Here is a 23,426-nt window from a genome sequence, read left to right as displayed (position 1 = left end):
AATTTATGTTTTCTATAATGATCCATCTGATAAAAATGGAGAAAAATGAGTTTGCAGATTACACAGACATTCATAATGTTACAGTAGTCAGCTTAGAACCCCATAAATCATTTGCACTGGTTGTTTGAACTCTGTTTTTTTTACCATCTCAGCAATAATTCAAGAAGAAAAATAATAGTTTGGTTAGATAGTTATGAAAACTGTACAACAATGCACTATATAAAGCTATTTATTTCTTAGTTTTATCTAGGTACAGGCATAGTAGTGATTAAACTATACATCAAAATGGGCCATTCAAATCAAATCCATAGGGGCAATCATGAATTGGTTCTGTCAGCTTTCGATCCAGTGCTGTCACTGGTTTTCCAAAGACACTAAATTCATTTTTATCTGTTCTGAATATAATCACATGAACAATACAAGAACTGTTTGGGATAAATGGTTGTATGGAAAATTAATAAACCTGATAGTCGGACATCTCTGAAAAGCACAAGTTAAAGTGTCAGGACAAAAATGAACTTAGTATAGCCAACCCAAAGCATTCAAAAGTCATGAGTCAGACCCTCAGAATCATGACACTGGTTTAAAAAAATCATGAGATTACAAAATATAATGAAGGCTGGGTTCTTTTTATTTGTATTCTGATTTTTGAGCCTTTAGGCTTGAACTTTCAAGCCTTTCACTGCAACGAGGGCTAGAAGCACACTTTTATTTTTAAACTAAGGTTGGGATTTTCAGGAGCTGGGGCTATAAAAAAAACCATCAAATATTGTAAGATCTGTGATAAAATCCCAAGAATTGGTAATGTTGTAAAATGTACGCTACCTCCAAAGCTACATTATTCCTGGGACATTGTCAACTTACATAATACTATAAAATTTCTGTACCTATCTTACTAAAAACACTTTATTATCACAGAAAGAACTGTAAAAAATACTGTTGACTCTTGCATTTATTTCAGCTTGGACAATGAAAACCAATTAAATCAATTATCTTTATTTAATTAGTTTCACTTTGTCATTCTTGGTACTATAGAAACTGCAGTGGAATGTGTATTTGTAAAATAAATAACTCTCGCATGGACTTTTTTAAAAATGGTTTTAGATTTTAGATTTAACTTCCTCAAAAATGTAAAGCTAAGCTCCAGATCAACTTTGAATCAACGGAGTCCCATTAAGGCAGCCTTTGATGAGCATACCCAGAAACATTTTTTCAAAAGAGAAAAACTTGGGATCTATTGAAACCAGCCATCTTAACTGGATCACACTTTATATTGCCCTCCCACATTCCTTCTGTTTTCCTTTCCCCCCCCCCTTTTTTTTTAAACTCTGCTGACTGAAAAATTACTTTTCTATATATTTAGGTAGTGTTCATTGGTCCATCTTTTTCCTTCTGTTGATCCAGAGCAAGCTGCTTGCTTAATGTTTCTGAGCGTAATCACAGTCTTGAGACTGATTTATCTAAACTCAATAGAGTAAAAAAACCCAACCCTATTCTTTAATATCCTACAGAACTTTCAGCCACATACAAGTGCCTCAAGTTTGAAATACTAATGCTTTGCACTTGTCTTACTACCTTTCATCACAGCAATTCGAAGACCATTATACCACATTCCTCTAATTCACACTCTGACAAAACACTGTAACTCAGCAAGGTCCCCATGTACATAATACATAAATGCACACCTGATGCATTAAAAGTAAATGAGAAAAGTCTAAAATTGGTAATAAGGTTTTGTGTTAAGAGTGTCATAGAAATATGGTGTGTGTATTGTATTATTTAAATGTTGCCAATGCAAGGCAGATTCTTATGAAGGACCATTATTGTGAGGTTTAGGTCTTAGACTCACAGACTTTAAGGTCAGAAGGGATCATCATGATCATCTAGTCTGACCTCCTGCACATTGCAGGCTACAGAACCTTGCCCACCTACTACTGTGATAGACCCATAACCTGTGGCTGAGTTACTGAAGTCCTCAAATCATTACTTAAAGACTTCAAGTTACAGAGAATCCACCATTTTCACTAGTTTCACAAGTGACCTGGACCCTGTGCTGCAGAAAAATCCCCAGGGTCTCTGTCAATCTGACCTGGGAGAAAATTCCTTCCCTACCCCAAATGCAGCAATCAGTTGGACCCCGAGTCTCTTGTGTAGCTATTAAACTCCTGAGTCCTCACTTGCAATATTATTAAAAATAAACCGATTTTCACCATAGCCTTTTCTTTCTTTTAAGGAGACTCAAATGAAAGGCTGCTTTTTGACCACTCTTATGGTTCCAGGGAAAGCTGTACCTTTGATTTTTCTCTTGGTGCCTCATGTGACAATCCTATATCTACCCTTCTCATACTGCGGAATCCCACAATTCATCTTTGAGATAGAATCAACAAGCTACAGCACCTCTGTTTATCAACCAAGTTTCCTCAGCAGGTCCAACTGTGTTTGGCCCCTGCCATAGACCTCCACCCATGAGACATGACATCAGACAGCTTCTTCAAAACAAAGTAATATTTATTTGTCCATAGGAAAATACCTATAGGATAGCAAAAGGTTAAAACGCAAAAACCTAGCATTTCCCTTGTGGCTTAGGTGGGCCAAACTACTATTACTCTGCAGACCTTATATCTCTTTTTTTCCTACCAGAGGCTCGGCTTTTAACTGCTTTCAGTCTCTGTGTTTTGGATTTCCCACCTGGATCCCCTTGAGGCTACAAACTGCGACGGTCTCCCTCCTCTCAGTCTGACTCCTGATTCCACACTAGTGAAGGTAAATGTCAAAGGAATTAACACAGTGATACTCAGACTGAGGCTTACGAGTCGCAAGTGGATCTTTAATGTGTCTTCTATGGCTCTTTGTAGCACATGATATTAAAACACTGTTATATTTAACTATTAACAAATCTAAGTTATTAACCAATCAGGATGCTTTTGTTAAGCTTTTAACCCACTGTAGTTGATAAAATAATATTTCAGTCATTTTGCTGTAAGAATCTATATATGAATTGTAAATGAAACCATGAATTCACACTATTGTGGCTCTTTTGGGTAATGTTGATCATTAATTTGGCACCTGAGCCACTGAGGTCTGAGTATTACTGAATTAATGTTAATCTACATTGTCCATTTGAGTATCAGCAGCTGATGTTGTCTATAGCAATTAACTTTTGTTCCTACAGACTGAGGTCTAATGAAGACTAATTTAACCCCTAGTTAACATTTAGCCAGCAACACAGTAATGACCAAACCCACGGGAATCCTCCATGTTGGCAGGGGTTAGATTAAATGACCCTTGCCATCCCTTCTAACCCTATGGTTTTATGAATACAGACATCTATACATTCTTTACAAGCCCTTTACTTTTACCCCTGGTTTAGTCATGCCTGAAAACTGGCTTATTTCTAACTAAGTGAAGCAGCACTTATGAGCGCTGAGTTCTTTCGAAAATACTGGTTAGGTGATGATTCTGTAAGGGGTATTCCCTCAATATTGCTGCAAAATGGCTATCAATAAAATTATAATTTATTCTTATGTTAGGTCATTATAAACTTGCCTGCACTGTTACTGAATTTAAGAGATACATGTTTTTCTACATGAGTCTTGGAGAATATAATAATTTACATGCTGACATTTTTGATTGCTTGTTTTATTAAATAAGAATTTTAGGTTAACTATAGAAATTCAGGAGATTTCTGCCAAAGGACAAGCCGAGCATCAGGAAAGAGAGCACCTTTTTGACTATAAAACCATATTCGTTACACCGAAGTGTGTTTATACAGACTCTAAAATGCAGCTTTTATAACATCAATCTTGGTTTAACTTTCAATACTATATTCTTTTCTGCTATGATTTAGAAGGTGTATTTAAGCATTGATTACTGTGATCTGTGCTGTGTATAAAATATATATTAGAAATCTTTAGTTGAACATTGTAAATATACTGCAAATGGCAGGACATAAATCCAAGGACCATTTTGGTCAAAAGACAAACAACCAATGAATTTTCAGAGTAGCAGCCGTGTTAGTCTGTATTCGCACAAAGAAAAGGAGTACTTGTGGCACCTTAGAGACTAACAAATTTATTTGAGCATAAGCTTTCGTGAGCTACAACTCACTTCATCCAATGAAGTGAGCTGTAGCTCACGAAAGCTTATGCTCACTTCATCCAATGAAGTGAGCTGTAGCTCACGAAAGCTTATGCTCAACTAAATTTGTTAGTTTCTAAGGTGCCACAAGTACTCCTTTTCTTTTAACCAATGAATTGTCTTATTAAAGAACAGGACATGTCTCTTGTAGAAAATATCATCTGATTCAGATAAGGTTTTATCTAAACAACAGGCTTTGCAAAATATTTAGTTGTGAGAAAGATTCCTGACTTTAAAAGAATATAAGGATTCACAAAGAAGTGATTCATAAGGAATGTTACCAAAAGCTACAAAACTAAGTCATAAAAGCAGGCTTCTCTTTACCTCAACCACCTTTGCAAGAAAAAAGCCTCAGTTTCAAAGCCTCCAAAAAGAATTATAGAAATACTGAAAATAATTTCTTACAGTTGGAAAAATGAAGTCTTATGGTTGGGAATTGTTTTGTGGAAGACCTTTCTTCTAAACTACTGTTTCTGCATAAAGGTGAAATCTTTCTAATTCCTTAGATTCTTAAAGATGGCATGAGCCTCTTTTGAGATGTATGTTTGCAAACATTTTGCATTTAAATGCAAGCATCTAATGTAATAACTTCCTATCAATGCTATGGTAAGATATTTTATGTACTGATATGGAGTTCAAGGACCTCATTTTAACTGATTACTAATGAAAGAAGCCATTTGAATATAGACTATTTACATTAATTGGGGAATTAATTACTTATCTGGCAATGCTTAAGCAATTTCCTTACCAAGCTGAGATAGACAAGAGCTCCCTCTCTAAAGACTGTTTAGAAGAAGAGATGATGCATTCTTGGATGGCTATTTAAAAAAAGTTTTAAAAGACTATTTTAGAACTGAAAAACTTTTACATAGAAAGTAAAGGTCTGGACTTATTTGAAATAGAATTTCAGTTGGTATTGGCCCCTAATGAAACTGACCAGATCTCTCAGAAAGTGGACTGAACTAGAGAAAAAGCTAACTCTAACTTTAAAGATGTTCTAAGGATTTCCTAAAAAGGAATGAGGAGTACTCGTAGCACCTTAGAGACTAACAAATTTATTTGGGCATAAGCTTTCGTGGACTAAAACCCACTTCATCAGATTCATGCAATGGAAAATACAATAGGAAGATATATATATACATACACAGAGAACATGAAAAAATGGGTGTTGCCATACCAACTCTAACGGGACTAATCAATTCAGGTGGGCTATTATCAGCAAGAGAAAAAAAAACTTTTGTAGTGATAATCAGGATGGCTCATTTCAAACAGTGGACAAGAAGGTGTGAGTAACAGTAGGGGAAAAATTAGCATGGGGAAATATTACACAAACTAAAAACTATTTCCCCATGCTAATTTTCCCCCTACTGTTACTCACACCTTCTTGTTCACTGTTTGAAATGGGCCATCCTGATTATCACTGTAGTGGGGCGGTCACCCCGCTCCGGCTCAGAAGGGATTAAAAGCCAGCCCTTGGAGAGGTCCAGGGCTGAGAGAAAAGGCTAGGCTGATGGGGGAAACAGCCACAGCTGGGGCCACACCCCAATCAGGCCACAGCAGGCCTATAAAAGGGCTGTGAGCCAGGAGCTCAGGGAGGCTTTCTCTAGCTTTTGAGAGAGAAGGATTGGCTGCCGAGGAGAGGAGAGGAGAGGAGAGGAGAGGAGAGGAGAGGAGAGGAGAGGAGAGGAGAGCTGGGCTGGGCTGGGCTGGGCTGGGCTGGGGAAGGGCCTAAGGAACTGGGGAGCTCCGGCCTGGAAAACCCCCAGGCTGCAGGCCTTACTAAAGGCCAGGAAAGGTATGGGGGCTACAGAGGTGTAACCTGAGAATAAGCAGGGGGCTGGTCCAACCTCCTTGCCAATGATAATGGTTTACAGACTGCAGTCTGCCCCAGTGAGTGGGGGCTAGAGGGTGATTGAGGCAAGGAGGGGATAGAGGGTTGGGGGTTCCCCTGGGAGGGGAGACCTAGAATGCAGGAGCACTGCCAGGGGGAAGTACCCCCAAGGTAAAGGGGCACTGGGTTCTGGGAGGGACACGGGGCCAGTGTCAGGTGAGACACTGGCCTGCAGGGGGTGCTCCAAGCTGGAAGAACTAATTCCCAAGACAACCAGCAGGAGGCGTTGCACCTGTGAGTCTCAACCTTGCTACAATCACTACAAATTTTTTTTCTCCTCCTGATAATAGCCCCCCTTAATTGATTAGTCTCGTTACAGTTGGTATGGCAACCCCTATTTTTTCATGTTCTGTGTGTGTGTGTGTGTGTGTATATATATATATATATATACACACACACACACACCTTCCTATTGTATTTTCCACTGCATGCATCTGAAGTGGGTTTTAGCCCACGAAAGCTTATGCCCAAATAAATTTGTTAGTCTCTAAGGTGCCACAAATACTCCTTATTCTTTTTGCTGATCAGACTAACACGGGTACTACTCTGAAACCTGAGAATTTCCTGTAACAGAGATAAAGGCAGTATAACCATGAGCTGAGGAAAAATTACAACTCTACCACATATGTAGTAGCAGATCTCCTATTTATCAGCTAAAACTGCTAAGGAGCAACCCATGAAGATGCTGAGCCAATGACAGGATAACAGCCAAGCCTGAAAAAGGTGTGGTGCTCCTTGTATGAGATTATAAAACACTCTGGATTGAACAACCAATGCACTCTGATCTTAATCCACTCATCACAGCCACACATCTTTGCTCAAGCAAGGCTACTAAGAAGATAGTCACAAAGCACCATCAAGAAGCAGCAACCTTTCATTTCGGAGAACATCACCACCAAAACTTCAATATGAATTGGTGAGATGAGCACTGCCAAGGAATCTGATTTCTACTTTCCTATGATGATTTTAAGGAGAAACTGAAATGCAAATGTAATTTTAAGATACTAAAAGCTTCTCTTGTTAAACTCCAAATTGTTTAGACCATGTATTCCTAGAGAGGAGATACAGGCTAACCTTTTGTAAACATAAGGAAACAGTGGGATTTAATTTTGGTCTTGAGATCCTTGCATGAATTCTTTTGAGTAACAAGGTGGGTGAGGTAATACCTTTTATTGGACCAACTTCTGTTGGTGAAAGAGACAAGCTTTCAGGCTACAAAGAGCTCTTCTTGAGATCTGTGCAAAAGAATGAAAGTTTTTTTTTTCTTTTGAGTAACTGATTAAATACTTCCTTTTCATAGGACTTAGTTAAGATTACTCACTTTTGCCCATTTATAACCTGAATGTTATCTATGGTATACCAAACAGGACTCACTGTATCCTTAAATGAAATTTGTTTGCCCATCTACAAACTGTTTTAGTTATCTATGATGCACAAAGACAGGACCCTCTATTAGTTTTGGGAATATAATACTTCAGTCCTCTTCAAGGTTAGGCCCACTCTCAAAAGTGTAATCTACACATAAGGCTCTTCAGAAGAGATTGTAGCAACCACTGAAGTAACCCATTGTTTACTGTTTGTGGGTTTTTTCTTTTCCTTTCTTTTAGAAGAGTCAGCGTTATAATCATTGTGATTATTTTGCTTGTCTTTAATTGTGGCATCCACTAAGGCATGGCAAAGAATGTAGGAGTAGGATTTTATATTTGTATTAGAGATTATAATGATTGACTGTTATAATGTAATATGTATTAATGTATGATAAATTATAATGTTTAGAATGGGGTCTTTATATCCATTACAAATTAGGCCCTTTAGTTAAATATACATTTCTTTGTTTTAAGGTTTAGTAAGTAAGAGACAGGATCTTGTATTGTCTGTTAATGAGATTAGAAGCATGTTGAAGGCCCGGGCCCCAATGTGAACTGTTTTGGTCACAAGATTTAGTAAAGTTTAATTTACAATGTCTTTTGCTCAATATAAAACACTGCTGTTGTAGACCTTTGAAGGTCTCTGTAAAAGACTGTGAATGAGGAGTGTATGCATCCGGAAAAGATAAGGTGTGAAGGCCATATTTAAAGTCAGATCCTCAAGGAAGGAGGAGTGAAGAGACTTAATGACACCAGAGAACCATCAAAGCGCATCCATATTTGAGGAAGGGCAGATTGATGACCCTGTGGTGGAGGCTGGCACCCCTAAAGACAAGGTAATTGATTAAACCGAAACCAGGACAGGATGACCTTCTTGGAAGTGGTTTGGAGTGTTAACATCAAAAGATAACACCAATTAAGGTAATAACACAGCAAAATCCACAGACTTCAATGGAGAAAAAGGACTAACAAGAACAGTGTGCTTTGCCATGTAACCTTGGGTTCGTCTTGCCACAACTCCAGGAGCATCGGATCATGACCGACTGAGACTGGCTCCCCTCTGCGATCAATCTAGCTGGCCACTTGATTGATTCAGACTCTGGATTGGTAACTATAAACATCGACTGGCGGGACTGTGTGCATGGTGTACATGTTTTCTAATAGAATAGATATGAAGAATAGGAGTACTTGTGGCACCTTAGAAACTAACAAATTTATTTGAGTATAAGCTTTCGTGAGCTACAGCTTACTTCATCAGATGCATTCGGTGGAAAATACAGTGGGGAGATTTATATACACACACAGAGAACATGAAACAATGGGTTTTATCATACACACTGTAAGGAGAGTGATCACTTAAGATGAGCTATTACCAGCAGGAAGGAGGGGGGAAAGGAGGAAAACCTTTGTGGTGATGATCAAGGTGGGCCATTTCCAGCAGTTGACAAGAACGTCTGAAAAACAGTGGGGGTGGGGGGGATAACATGGGGAAATAATTTTACTTTGTGTAATGACCCATCCACTCCCAGTCTCTATTCAAGCCTAAGTTAATTGTATCCAGTTTGCAAATTAATTCCAATTCAGCAATCTCTCGTTGGAGTCTGTTTTTTGAAGCTTTTTTGTTGAAGGATAGCCACTCTCAAGTCTGTAATTGAGTGACCAGAGAGACTGAAGTGTTCTCCGACTGGTTTTTGAATGTTATAATTCTTGACGTCTGATTATTCTTTTATGTAAAAAGAAAAGCAGTACTTGTGGTACCTTAGAGACTAACAAATTTATTAGAGCATAAGCTTTCGTGAGCTACAGCTCACTTTTTCCACCAAATGCATCCGATGAAGTGAGCTGTAGCTCACAAAAGCTTATGCTCTAATAAATTTGTTAGTCTCTAAGGTGCCACAAGTACTGCTTTTCTCTTTGCAAATACAGACTAACATGGCTGCTACTCTGAAACCTGTCTTTTATGTAGAGACTGTCCAGTTTGACCAATGTACATGGCAGAGGGGCACTGCTGGCACATGATGGCATACATAATATTGGTAGATGCACGGGTGAACAAGCCTCTGATAGTGTGGCTGATGTGATTAGGCCCTATAATGGTGTCCCCTGATATGCTAACTGTTGTATTTTCAATAAATGCAGCGTATTGTCTCTTTTTCCCTGAAAAGATCCCATGTGCTTTCTATAAGCATAACATTTTTGGTAGAGAATGCAAAGGGGGAAGAATATGCTCCCCCCACTGTTCCTCAGATGTCCTTGTTAACTGCTGGAAATGGCCTACCTTGCTTGTCACCATGAAAGGTTTTCCTCCTTACCCCCTGCGCTACTGGTGATGGCTCATCTTAAGTGATCTCTCCTTACAGTGTGTATGATAAAACCCATTGTTTCATGTTCTGTGTGTATATAAATCTCCCCACTGTATTTTCCACCAAATGCATCCGATGAAGTGAGTTGTAGTTCACGAAAGCTTATGCTCAAATAAATTTGTTTCTAAATAAAGTCTCTAAGATGCCACAAGTACTCCTTTTCTTTTTGCGAATACAGAACACGGCTGCTTCTCTGAAACAGATCCCTGAAACAATACTTGGAATGGTAAAATCTGAGTTGATTAAGGTCTCGTTTTGGGAGATAAGCAAGTGATTTAAGGAAAGAGTGAAAAGATAACTCTACAGAGACTGCAGGGAATTAAGCAGTTAAACTTTGTAAAAATGTTAAAAAGGAAAAGTGTTAGAGAAAAAGCATTCTTGGTTTTCTTGCAGCTATTCTGAAGGAAAAATGGGTCCTTTTCCAAAGGAATGTTTGTCTCTTTTTGCCTGGCTTATTTACAATCTGATTTAAATTTGACTATGGACAACTTAGTCAAATTTGCTAAACATAACGATTTTTCTATTGGAACTTAACTGCCCCCAAATGTATAAAGGGAATGTAATCAATGTATAGCTATGTAAAAACAGAGCACTGTATAAGAGATGTTAAGAAAAAGAAAGTGTGTGTGTGTGTGTGTGTGTGTGTGTGTAAATATGCAAGGTTCTAAGTTTTGGTTTTGTTTTGTTTTAAATAACGCCACTAAAAATCTAAGTTGCAAAACTGACCGACCTTTTTGCTAGACACAGGTAATTAGTGTATGGCTTTGGAATTTGGCATTTAACCCTTTAGGGGTAACTCGATGCTTTACAAAATATAAAATGTTTTTAAATATAGACCAAAGTCGTGGCTGCAGCAGAGGAGTCAAAATCAGGAGAATAGGAAGATTCCTATTCCTCTTCTGGATTCTTTTTGTTTGGTTGTTTTTAGTAACAAACTAGCAGATGAGAGCTGTAGTAAAAATAAGAAATTTAAAAAAAAGACAGTGCCCCTCTGAAGCAACAGCAGGGGTGAGGTGCACAAAACAAAAATATTCAGTGGTAGAAACATTGAATGTTAAGATGGCTCTGTGTAATCAGACTGTCACTTTGATAAGGGTACATGAAAACTCTAAGAACAAAAGAAAGTTACATCTTATGTAAAAATTTATGACTAATATAATGTTAGAAGTTAAACTACAGAAGGCATGTGCATTTTCCTCAGGACATGTGCAGTGTATGTTGTAGAAGGGATAAAAGAAATGCAAACATACCATGCTACTTAATTAAAATCCTATTGTGGCTCCCTTTGGAGCCCTAATAGATTTTTTTTCTTTTTCAGATCGCTGTATGTTTTGAAAGCAGGAGTTAAAAGTGAAAAGTAATCCAAACTCTGAAAGTTGATTGTGTCCCTTTTAAAACAGAGTCTCTGAGCTGCTGATTGCTTTGAATACAAAAGCAAGCCAGAAAGCGTCTATGTTGATGCAAATTACCTAACTGATTTAAAAAAAAAAGAGAGAACTGCCCATAAATAGCTGCAGATAAAGGACATACCTGGTCAGCAAACAAATTGTCTAAATAAAAAGTATAGTATAACAAGATACCTTTAATAGATTTAATGCTAATATTAACATTAAATTTATTTCAATGTTTAATAACGATAATAAGTACCCCTGTAACAACGTATAGTGTGATTTTTGGAAAATCCTTTAAGGTCATATGGTAATGATGCTTCTCAGCTATTGCCTGTAAATAAACTTAAAGCTTAACACAGCAGGAAAAACATTACAAACCTGGTCCGCTATATGAAAAGGGAAACTGAGGTACACCTGAATTTAATAACTGAACAGGGGAATAATTTCCCCTAAACCCCTAAAAGGTAGAAGCCATTAAAACTTGGCCTGCCTATAGAACAAACACAAAAGTATGCAGGTAATTCCTCTGTTTTGCCTGCAATCAGCAAGGGTATTTGTAAAAGAAAGGGATATTTTAAGCAATAATCTGTCACCCCAACAGGGGTAGAAATGTTTTTTTTTGTCTTTCAGAAAATCAGAAAAAGCTGATAGCAGCTGAAGAGCAACCCAAAATACCATGACCATCAACTGGTGTGTGTGTGTGTGTGAGACACTAAAAAGCATATGCTAACTACTGTATTCTCAATAAATGTGGCATGTTGCCTTCCCCCCATATAAAAAAGCACACAATCTTTTTAAGCATAAGAACTCCATGTGACTGAAATAGCATGAGTCAAGTACCCAAACAAGCGTTAAGAGAAAATTATACCGCTTCTTGCTTCTCTAGACTATGAATGTTAATAGTTTGAGATAAAATTACTTGGCTTTTAAACTGAAATGCCCCTTTCATCCCTACAATTCCCCAGATAACATTTTAAACCCATTTCTTAGGAGTCCACAACTCCAAGTGATTTGGACATGCCCACCAACAACTTAGTTTGAAAATCAACTAGATACCAGTATATAGGCATCCAAATGGCCTTTTTTTCCCCAAAGGCTGCATAGGAGAAATGTGCCTTAAGTAACTTGTTAAGATCATACCGCAATGATGGGAATAAAAACCAGGCGTTCTGACTCCTAATATCCACATAACAATTCAATTGCATTCACTCCCTACCTGCATACATTTACAAATCGTTGCTTTATAAAACAATGACTGTTTTGCATGAGTTAGTGTAAAATGCATGCATGCCAAAACACAGGACAGGCAAAGTTAATTTCTGTACTTCATGTCATTACCAATAATGTTGTAACATCATGCCATTGCAATTTGCAAGGGAAGGCTAACCACTTTAAATCCCTCCTAGCCAGAGGAAAAACCCTTTCATCTGTAAAAGGTTAAGAAGCTAAAGATAACCTTGCTGGCACCTGACCAAAATGACCAAGGAGGAGACAAGATACTTTCAAAGCTGAAGCGGGGTGGGGAGGAACAAAGGGTTCGCTCTGTCTGTGTGTCTTTTGCTGGGACCAGAGAAGGAATGCAGGTCAGAACTCCTGTAAAGGGTTAGTAAGCTGTCTAGTTAGATATGCGATAGATTCTGTTTTTGTTTAAATGGCTGATAAAATAAGTTGTGCTGAATGGAATGTATATTCCTGTTTTTGTCTTTTTGTAACTTAAGGTTTTGCCTAGAGGAATTCTGTGTTTTTGAATCTGATTACCCTGTAAGGTATTTACCATCCTGATTTTAGAGGTGATTCTTTTTCTTTAATTAAAATTCTTCTTTTTAGATCCTGATTGCTTTTTCATTGTTCTTAAGATCCAAGGGTTTGGGTCTGTGTTCACCTATACAAATTGGTGCAGATTTTATCAAGCCTTCTCCAGGAAAGGGAGTGTAGGGCTTGGGGGGGATTTTGAGGGGAAAGACATTTCCAGGTAGGCTCTTCCCTGGTTTATTGCTACCACCAAGCATCTAACAAATATAAAGTCCAGGGACAAAAGGTAAAATAGTTTGTACCTTGAAGTTTTAACCTAAGCTGGTAAAAATAAGCTTAGGGGGTTTTTCATGCAGGTCCCCTCATCTGTACCCTAGAGTTCAGAGTGGGGAAGGAACCTTGACAGCATCCCTGCATTTTAAGGCAGGATAATAGATTAGAGTATAAAGCATATTTGTATCTAGTACTTTATGCAAATTTCAATGTAGAGACTTGTGGACTAGCAACAGAAGTCTACTGCTCAAATTATAGGTGTTGGCATTGGGATATAAGTGCAGGGTTAGATTCAATAGTGATGTAAACAAAGGCTTGTGTTACACAAGAGCTCATTGCATATTAGGTCTAAATGGTAAACTGGTTTAATATAGACTGAATGCAAAAATTAGTGTATGTACAAAACAAATTACCTTGCATGGAGAAAGTGGTAGCAGGCCAAGCAACTAACAAAGGTATAATAATATAAACTACACCAGCCCTTCACACATGGCATCTTTGTGTCACTCAACAACACTGAATATGTAACATCCAAGACTTTCAGTCATCATGGAATCTGGCCAGAGATGCTTACAACAGGCTTCATTTGCCCATCATGCCTAGTTGTACACTTTTATTTCATTAAAAGTGCATAGTTGCATGCTGTCAGACCTAAGAATATACTTAAAATATGCAGAATGTTGTTCCCCAAAAAATTTAAAGCTGACTGTGTTAACTTAATTTAGTTGCTAGGTTTTATTTTAACTAACCTAATTCTGCATAATACGGGCAGAAAAATGCAGAATACAATTGTCCCATCTAATGCTGCCATTCATGTCAAACATACCAACAATTTCCTTGGAGACCATTCCTTCCTGTCTCCTAATTTTTTCTTTCTGTCTTAACCCTGCTCTTTTTTTCTTAACTACTCCATTCCTCTCCTGACTTTTCCTGCTTTGTTAAAGTACACTATAGTAAATACTTTCCAACATCTGCAAGCACAACACCAATTTCCTTGTCTCTCTTTTACATCTAGAATCCTTGAGTGTGCTATCTCCTCCCACTGCATCAGCTTCTTTTCCTCTAATTCTTTTCAGAGCACTCTCCAATTTGGGCTGCAACCCTCCACTCAGCTGAAACAACTCTCACTAACATCATTGATAACATCGTCCTCACCATCCAAAGGCTTTTTCTGTCTTCACCCTACTTGAGCTTTTGCTTGTATTAGACATCATTGAACACTCTCTCCTCTGTGGGTTTTAGTGACTCTGTGCTCTCCTAGCTCTTTTCTGTAAAGGTAGAGATCATCTTCTATCAGAGGGGTAGCTGTGTTAGTCCGTAGTCACAAAAACAATGAGTCCGGTGGCACCTTAACGACTAACAGATTTATTTGGGCATAAGCTTTCATGGGTAAAAACAAAACACTTCCTCAGATGCATGGAATCAAAATTACAGATTTTTTCACTCCATGCATCTGAAGAAAGATTTTTTAGCCCATGAAAGCTTATGCCTGATCATCTTCTAGACACTAGTATGGGAATGACCATGCTAATAACTATGTTAAGCCTCTGAGCATGTCCTGTGTGAACTGGATGTTTTCCAATGCCTGTGAGGAATCCAGGCTGAGTGTTACAAAACTGACTCAATTACTGTGACTCTAAGAACCCCTGTATTCATACCCAACATGCTACTGCAATTATTTTTGTACAAAATATGCCTTGTGAAGTATCATTTGAAAACTAACACCACACTGGTCAATAATATTGTAAAATATATGTAACAGTGCTGTGTGAAATTATGGCTATTTAGTGATATTCTGCTTTAAAGTCTGAGACTAGAAGGTGTTTAAATTACCATACTGGGGGAGTTGATAAACGGGTTTTCTCCTGACAAAGGAAAGAGGCGGATACCTCAAAGCAGGTGTGGCTAAATGGGCTATTCATTTGCACCGGAGGCTGAAGGAGGAAGAGATAATTTGCATAGTAGCAATCACCATCAGGGTGGGAAGAACCAGTATGGAGCTTATCCTCCAGACTTCATGGCTCCTTTAGTTAGCATGAACTAAGGAATTTATCTGGGGGTGCCCTTCAGAAAAATACATTTCAATGAATCATTGGACTATACAGAGAGGGGTGAGAACTTGTAAATTTATCCTTCATTTTAAGGAGACAAAGCAACTGAGCTATTTGATCTCTGCCATGGGTCCTGGCCAAGCCATCCAGTAAAAAACTGGAAAGACTGTGGGTGAGAGAAACCATCTTGAACACAGGCTGTTGCTAGATTAAGTTTTAGAATTTTAAATGCACATTTCACTTTTGTTTGTTTGTAACCATATCTATCTTTATTTCTTTTACTTGGTGTCACTTAAGCCATGATCTTTGGTTAATAAACTTGTTGTGCTTTTGTTATAAATCATCAGCGCTGGGTAAGTTCAGTAATGTGGATGCTTATAGTAAGCTGACTCCGCAGAGGTAGCAAACTTGATACTTTTTCTGTGAGGGTCCAGCAAGGGACAAGACTCTACAGTAGGATGATTGGAAAGGTAGAAAGGTCAGCCTGCAAGGAGTAACCAAGTTGGGCAAAGCTAGGGTGAGGTCAGTGGCCTGCTGGCAAGCTGTTGGAGTCAGAGCTCTGAACAAAATATGCGCAGCCACCAATTGTTACAAGGCAGACATTCACTGACCCTCTTACTGGCCTGGGTGAACATCTAAATGTTATCATTACTTAGATTCATAGATACTAAGGGCAGAAGGGACCATTCTGATCATCTAGTCCGACCTCCTGCACAGCGCAGGCCACAGAATCTCACCCACCCACTCCTAAGAAAAACCTCACCTATGTCTGAGCTATTGAAATCCTCAAATCGTGGTTTAAAGACTTCAAGGAGCAGAGAAGCCTCCTTCAAGTGACCCATGCCCCATGCTACAGAGGAACACAAAAAACCTCCAGGACCTCTCCAATCTGCCCTGGAGGAAAATTCCTTCCCGACCCCAAATATGGCAATCAGCTAAACCATGAGCATATGGGCAAGATTCACCAGCCAGATACTACAGAAAATTCTTTCCTGGGTAACTCAGATCCCATCCATCTAATATCCCATCTCAGGGGATTAGTCCTATTTACCCTAAATATTTAAAGATCAATTACTTACCAAAATCCCATTATCCCATCATACCATCTCCTCCATAAACTTATTGAGTAGAATCTTAAAACCAGATAGATCTTTTGCCCCCACTGCTTCCCTTGGAAGGCTATTCCAAAACTTCACTCCTCTGATGGTTAGAAACCTTGGTCTAATTTCAAGTCTAAACTTCCTGGTGGCCAGTTTATACCCATTTGTTCTTGTGTCTACATTGGTTCTGAGCTGAAATAATTCCTCTCCCTCTCCTGTATTTATCCCTCTGATATATTTATGGAGAGCAATCATATCCCCCCTCAGCCTTCTTTTAGTTAGGCTAAACAAGCCAAGCTCCTTAAGTCTCCTTTCATAAGACAAGTTTTCCATTCCTCGGATCATCCTAGTAGCCCTTCTCTGTACCTGCTCCAGTTTGAATTCATCCTTTTTAAACATGGGAGACCAGAACTGCACACAGTATTCTAGGTGAGGTCTCACCAGTGCCTTGTATAATGGTACTAAAACCTCCTTATCCCTACTGGAAATGCCTCTCCTGATGCATCCCAAAACCGCATTAGCTTTTTTCACAGCCATATCACATTGGCAGCTCATAGTCATCCTATGATCAACCAATACTCCAAGGTCCTTCTCCTCTTCCATTACTTCTAATTGATGCGTCCCCAACTTATAACTAAAATTCTTGTTATTAATCCCTAAATGCATAACCTTACACTTCTCACTATTAAATTTCATCCTATTAGTATTACTCCAGTTTACAAGGTCATCCAGATCCTCCTGTATAATATCCCGATCCTTCTCTGAATTGGCAATACCTCCCAGCTTTGTATTATCTGCAAACTTTATTAGCACACTCCCACTTTTTGTGCCAAGGTCAGTAATAAAAAGATTAAATAAGATTGGTCCCAAAACCGATCCCTGAGGAACTCCACTGGTAACCTCCCTCCAGCCTGACAATTCTCCTTTCAGTAGGACCCGTTGCAGTCTCCCCTTTAACCAATTCCTTATCCACCTTTTGATGTTCATATTGATCCCCATCTTCTCCAATTTAACTAAGTCCCCATGTGGCACAGTATCAAACGCCTTACTGATATCTAGGTAAATTAGATCCACTGCATTTCCTTTATCTAAAAAATCTGTTACTTTTTCAAAAAAGGAGATTAGATTGGTTTGGCATGATCTACCTTTTGTAAAACCATGTTGTATTTTGTCCCATTTACCATTGACTTCAATGTCCTTAACTAATTTCTCCTTCAACATTTTTTCCAAGACCTTGCATACTACAGATGTCAAACTAACTGGCCTGTAGTTACCCGGATCACTCTTTTTTCCTTTCTTAAAAATAGGAACTATATTAGCAATTCTCCAATCATTCGGTACTACTCCTGAGTTTAGATTCATTAAAAATTCTTGCTAATGGGCTTGCAATTTCAGGTGCCAATTCCTTTAATATTCTTGGATGAAGATTATCTGGGCCCCCCGATTTAGTCCCATTAAGCCGTTTGAGTTTCGCTTCTACCTCAGATATGGTAATATCTACAGCCATATCCTCATTCCCATTTGTCATGCTACCATTATCCCTAAGATCCTCTTTTGCCTTATTAAAGACTGAGGCAAAGTATTTGTTTAGATATTGGGCCATGCCTAGATTATCTTTAACCTCCATTCCATCCTCAGTGTTTAGCGGCCCCACTTCTTCTTTCTTAGTTTTCTTCTTATTTATATGGCTATAGAACCTTTTACTATTGGTTTTAATTCCCTTTGCAAGGTCCAACTCTACTCGACTTTTAGCCTGTCTCACTTTATCCCTACATGTTCTGACCTCAATTAGGTAGCTTTCCTTGCTGATCCCTCCCATCTTCCACTCCCTGTATGCTTTCTGCTTCTTCTTAATCACCTCTCTAAGATGCTTGCTCATCCAGCTTGGTCTACAACTCCTTCCTATGAATTTTTTCCCCTTTCTTGGGATACAGGCTTCCGATAGCTTCTGCAGCTTTGATTTAAAGTAATCCCAGGCCTCCTCTACCTTTTAGATCCATAAGTTCTTCAGTCCAATCCACTTCCCTAAATAATTTCCTTAATTTTTGAAAGCTCTAGTTGCAGATTTATTTTTGTTAATCCTTCCATTTAGTTTAAACTGAATTAGCTCATGATCACTTGAGCCAAGATTGTCCCCTACAACCATTTTTTCTATGAGGTCCTCGCTACTCACCAAAATTAAATCTAAAATGGCATCCCCTCTAGTCGGTTCAGCAACTACTTGATGAAGGAATCCATCAGCTATCGCATCTAGGAAAATCTGAGTCCTATTATTATTACTAGCACTAGTCCTCCAGTCTATATCTGGGAAGTTAAAGTCTCCCATGATCACGCAGTTTCCATTAGTATTTACTTTATTAAAAACATTAAAAAGGGTTCTATCCATATCCAAATTAGATCCCGGAGGTCTATAGCACACCCCAAGCACTATCGTTTAGACAGTAGATGGAGCTGTCCCAGTCACAGAGTTAGCTGCACTGCTGTCAACTCTTGTTGGCTCTCTCAGTGCATCCTCCATAGCTGGAAGGTCTCAGGCTTCTTCCTCTCTCAGGTGGAACTCCAGAATTCATCCACTTTCACACCTGGAATACAGCCCTCTGGCATCAATCTTGTCTAATCCCACAGGTTCCCCTAGGGTTGAATCCTACTTTGGGATCTTGGACAGCATAGTTTGCAGCGATACAGGACATAAAGCTTCTTCAGAATAAAGCATCATTTACTTTGCCAAAAGCTTTTTGCACAATGCTTAAAGAAGCAGATTTTAAAATGACAATGAGAAGGGCACACATATTCCCTTACCTAAACTGTTACCTCTCTATCCATAGCTCGGGCAGAGTGCCTAAATGCACCCTGTATTCACACCCTACACACTGTTGTAGTAATCTTTGTACAATATGCCTTCTCTGAGGTATTATCTGAAAACTAATAACTCACTGGTCAATAATATCATGGTAAAATGTGTGTAGCAAAATTAGATGTAAAGTTCTGAATATAAATAGAAGTGATGACTGAAATGCGTTTACCAGACAAGTCTAAGGAGGGGGTAAATCTGTTCCTTAAAGACAAAGGACAAACTAAAACTTCTAGACAGGTGTTATTAAAGCTGACTGGCAATCACCTGTCAAGTGGCCATTTTTTGGCAACGAAGGGGGGCAGGAACAGATTGATTTGCATTTTCACAACCAACAACACGGAACTTCTTTCACCGTGAGACTCCATGTCTCCATCCTCGCAGCGGAAAGGAATTTTATCTAGGGATAACCCTCCGGAAAATGGTGACAGGTTTCAGAGTGGTAGCTGTGTTAGTCTGTATCAGCAAAAAGAATGAGGAGTACTTGTGGCACCTTGGAGACTAACAAATTTATTTGAGCATAAGCTTTTGTGGACTAAAACCCACTTCATCGGATGCATACAGTAGAAAATACAGTAGGAAGACACACACACACACACAACACATGGAAAAAAATGGGTGTTGCCATACCAACTATAACGAGAGTAATCAGTTAAGGTGAGCTATTATCAAGAGGAGAAAAAAAAACCTTTTGTAGTGATAATCAGGATGGCCCATTTCCAAGATTTGACAAGAAGGTGTGAGTAACAGTAGGGGGGAAAATAAACATGGGGAAATAGTTTTACGTTCTGTAATGACCCATCCACTCCCAGTCTTTATTCAAGTCTAATTTAATGGTGTCCAGTTTGCAAATTAATTCCAATTCAGCAGTTTCTCATTGGAGTCTGTTTTTGAAGTTTTTTTGTTGTAGTACTGTGACTTTTAGGCTTGTAATAGAGTTACCAGGGAGATTGACGTGTTCTCTGACTGGTTTTTTGAATGTTATAATTCTTGATGTCTGATTTGTGTCCATTTATTCTTTTATGTAGAGATTGTCCGGTTTGGCCAATGTGCATGGCAGAGAGGCATTGCTGGCACATGATGACATATCTCTCATTGGTAGATGTGCAGGTGAATGAGCCTCTTATGGTGTAGCTGATGTGATTAGGTCTTATGTTGGTGTCCCCTGAATAGATTTGTGGGCAGAGTTGGTAATGGGCTTTGTTGCAAGGATAGGTTCCGGGTTAGTGTTTTTGTTGTGTAGTTGCTAGTGAGTATTTGCTTCAGATTGGGGGGCTGTCTGTAAGCAAGAACTGGCCTCTCTCCCAAGATCTGTGAGATTGATGGGTCGTCCTTCAGGATAGTTTGTAGATCCTTGATGATGTGCTGGAGAGGTTTTACTTGGGGGCTGAAAGTGACGGCTAGGGGCGTTCTGTTACTTTCTTTGTTGGGCTTGTCCTGTAGTAGGTGACTTCTGGGTACTCTTCTGGCTCTGTCAATCTGTTTCTTCACTTCAGCAGGTGGGTATTGTAGTTGTAAGAATGATTGATAGATCTTGTAGGTGTTTGTCTCTGTCTGAGAGGTTGGAGCAAATGCAGTTGTATCTTAGTGCTTGGCGATAGACAATGGATCCTGTGGTGTGGTCTGGATGAAAGCTGGAGGCATGTAGGCAAGTATAGCAGTCAGTAAGTTTCCGGTATAGGGTGGTGTTTATGTGACCATTGCTTATTAGCACTGTAGTGTCCAAGAAGTGGATCTCTTGTGTGGACCAGTCCAGGCTGAGGTTGATGGTGGGATGGAAATTGTTGAAATCATTGTGGAATTCCTCAAGGGCTTCTTTTCCATGGATTCAGATGTTGAAGATGTCATCAATGTACCACAAGTAGAGTAGGAGCATTAGGGAACGAGAGCTGAGGAAGCGTTGTTCTAAGTCAGCCATAAAAACGTTGGCATACTATGGGGCCATGCAGGTACCCATAGCATTGCCGCTGACTTGAAGGTATACATTGTCGCCAAATGTGAAATAGTTATGGGTAAGGACAAAGTCACAATGTTCAACCACCAGGTTTGCCGTGACATTATCGGGGATACTGTTCCTCATGGCTTGTAGTCCATCTTTGTGTGGAATGTTGGTGTAGAGGGCTTCTACATCCATAGTGCCAGGATGGAGTTTTCTGGAAGATCACCAATGAATTGTAATTTCCTCAGGAAGTCAGTGGTGTCTCGAAGATAGCTGGGAGTGCTGGTAGCATAGGGCCTGAGGAGGGAGTCTACATAGCCAGACAATCCTGCTGTTAGGGTGCCAATGCCTGAGATGATGGGGCGTCCAGGATTTCCAGATTTCCATTCCTGGGTAACAGATGGAATACCCTTGGTTGGGGTTCTAGGGGTGTGTCTGTGTGGATTTGTTCTTGTGCTTTTTCAGGGAGTTTCTTGAGCAGATGGTGTAGTTTCTTTTGGTAGCCCTCAGTGGGATCAGAGGGTAATGGCTTGTAGAATGTGGTGTTAGAGAGCTGCCTAGCAGCCTCTCGTTCATATTCCGACCTAGTCATGATGATAACAGTACCTCCTCTGTCAGCCTTTTTGATTATGATGTCAGAGTTGTTTCTGAGGCTGTGGATGGCAGTGTGTTCTGCACGGCTGAGGTTATGGAGCAAGTGATGCAGCTTTTCCACAATTTCAGCCTGTGCATGTCGGCAGAAGCACTCGATGTAGAAGTCCAGTCTGTTGTTTCGACCTCCGAAAAATGCATTTCAAAGGGTGACTTCATTATAAAAGTGGGGGGCAAAAATACCCCAGGTTCTCTCTCTCTCTCACTCTTCAGATCCCAAGCTTCAGCCTGAGCTGCAGTGTCTACACAACTATTTTTGGAGCACAGCATAAGCCCTGCTAGCATGACTCTGTGGGCCTGGGATGGGGGGCTTGGTCCCAGAGGCAGTGTAGACATACTCTGAGTGTCTCAGTCAGACTGCCACCTTTTCACTACCATCCTGGCAGCTCACAAAAACACCCCTTCTTTTCTGCCAGAGGCACCTTTTATCTGGTCAGTGTCTTTTTAGATCTCAGGTTTAGGCTTGGGAAGAGTAAAATATCCTAGCCTTGATGAAGCCAGCTAGGTAACTTGTCCACACAGCTGATGGCCCAGCCATTGTTATCTTAACTCCTTTGAAGCTGGGTACCTGAGAGTTTGTGGCATTTTTACCTCTCCTGCTTGGCCCTTTACCAGGTCCTTTATAGCATCCTTTGATATAGCTTGATGCATTCAGGCAGACAGCCATAGACAATTCAACAAGGAAACCAAGTCACACATAATGTTCATATGAAATAAAAACAGACATTTTCTCTGTTTGTCACGTGTCATGTTATATGACTAAAAGAGCAATTATTTCCTCTGAGTACACTGGATTTGCAAAGAACCCTTGTAGGAAAAAAATGGCACCTACTTAAGCAACAATGAAATTTCTCACATCACCGTGAAGGCTGCAGAGAAATCACCCAAGTGCAGGCAATGATGTGTTCCATGTGGCAAGCCCAAGAGTGCTGCTGGTTAATAATGCTTTTACGTGGGGAAAGGAACAGGAGGCAGAAGATAAAGGGGATTTGGCATAGATTATGCATAAATTTTGCAACCTCCAAAAATACTACTACTGAGAGATGTTTAATAGTCTCCAGAGAAATCTGAAGCAAAGCTTGTCTAATTATCAGGAGAATATAAAATAACAGGGCAAAGGCATGCAAAGTGACTAATACAGCTTATTTGAAAAAACACTAAACTTAACTTTCCATACAGGAAATGCAGATATATGACCTCTGTTAGGATTAAAAACCTGGCAGGCATGAAGCTGGTACAAGTAGTAGTTTGTTGTAAATGCCACAGAACTAAACACAGAGAGTACAGACAACATACTGGGAGAATCCTCAGATGTCTTCCAAGGCATGGGGTGTTTAGAAGGAAGACAACAGATTAAGACTGACAGATTATACAGGAGTGATCCACCCACCAACATGAAAATTTACTCTAGATTTAACAGCTAAAGTAAAAATTGAACTTTGATTATACGGGAGTTATTGAAAGAATAGAACAACCTATACAGTGAGTTAGTTCCATTATTGCAATAGGAAAGCCAAATAAAATATGGATATGCATTATCCAAATTATTTAAATAAAACAATATAATTAATATTGCTGACAAAATGGCAGCGATGCTTGAAAAAGAAAAAATATTCTCAATATTATATGTGGGATATTTTTAGAACCTGAAATAGAAACT

The 23,426-nt window shown here is 39.3% G+C and overlaps 1 protein-coding gene and 1 long non-coding RNA gene across 5 annotated transcripts in view; one reads left to right on the top strand and one right to left on the bottom strand.

The window, feature by feature from the left end:
* DLGAP2 (DLG associated protein 2) overlaps nucleotides 1–23,426 on the bottom strand; it is a 725,030-nt gene that overhangs the window by 221,959 nt on the left and 479,645 nt on the right. The gene's annotated exons all lie outside the window — the stretch shown is intronic.
* LOC122459241 lies at nucleotides 1,847–22,648 on the top strand. Its single transcript, XR_006279785.1, has 5 exons — nucleotides 1,847–2,027; nucleotides 7,967–7,971; nucleotides 10,376–10,386; nucleotides 14,417–14,423; nucleotides 22,635–22,648. It is a non-coding gene; the product is annotated as an uncharacterized LOC122459241 (long non-coding RNA).

Source organism: Dermochelys coriacea, chromosome 3, assembly GCF_009764565.3.
Source record: "Dermochelys coriacea isolate rDerCor1 chromosome 3, rDerCor1.pri.v4, whole genome shotgun sequence".
NCBI lineage: Eukaryota > Metazoa > Chordata > Testudines > Dermochelyidae > Dermochelys > Dermochelys coriacea.
The sequence above is the reverse complement of the archived record's forward strand: the minus strand, read 5'-3'. Positions and strand labels throughout refer to the sequence as shown.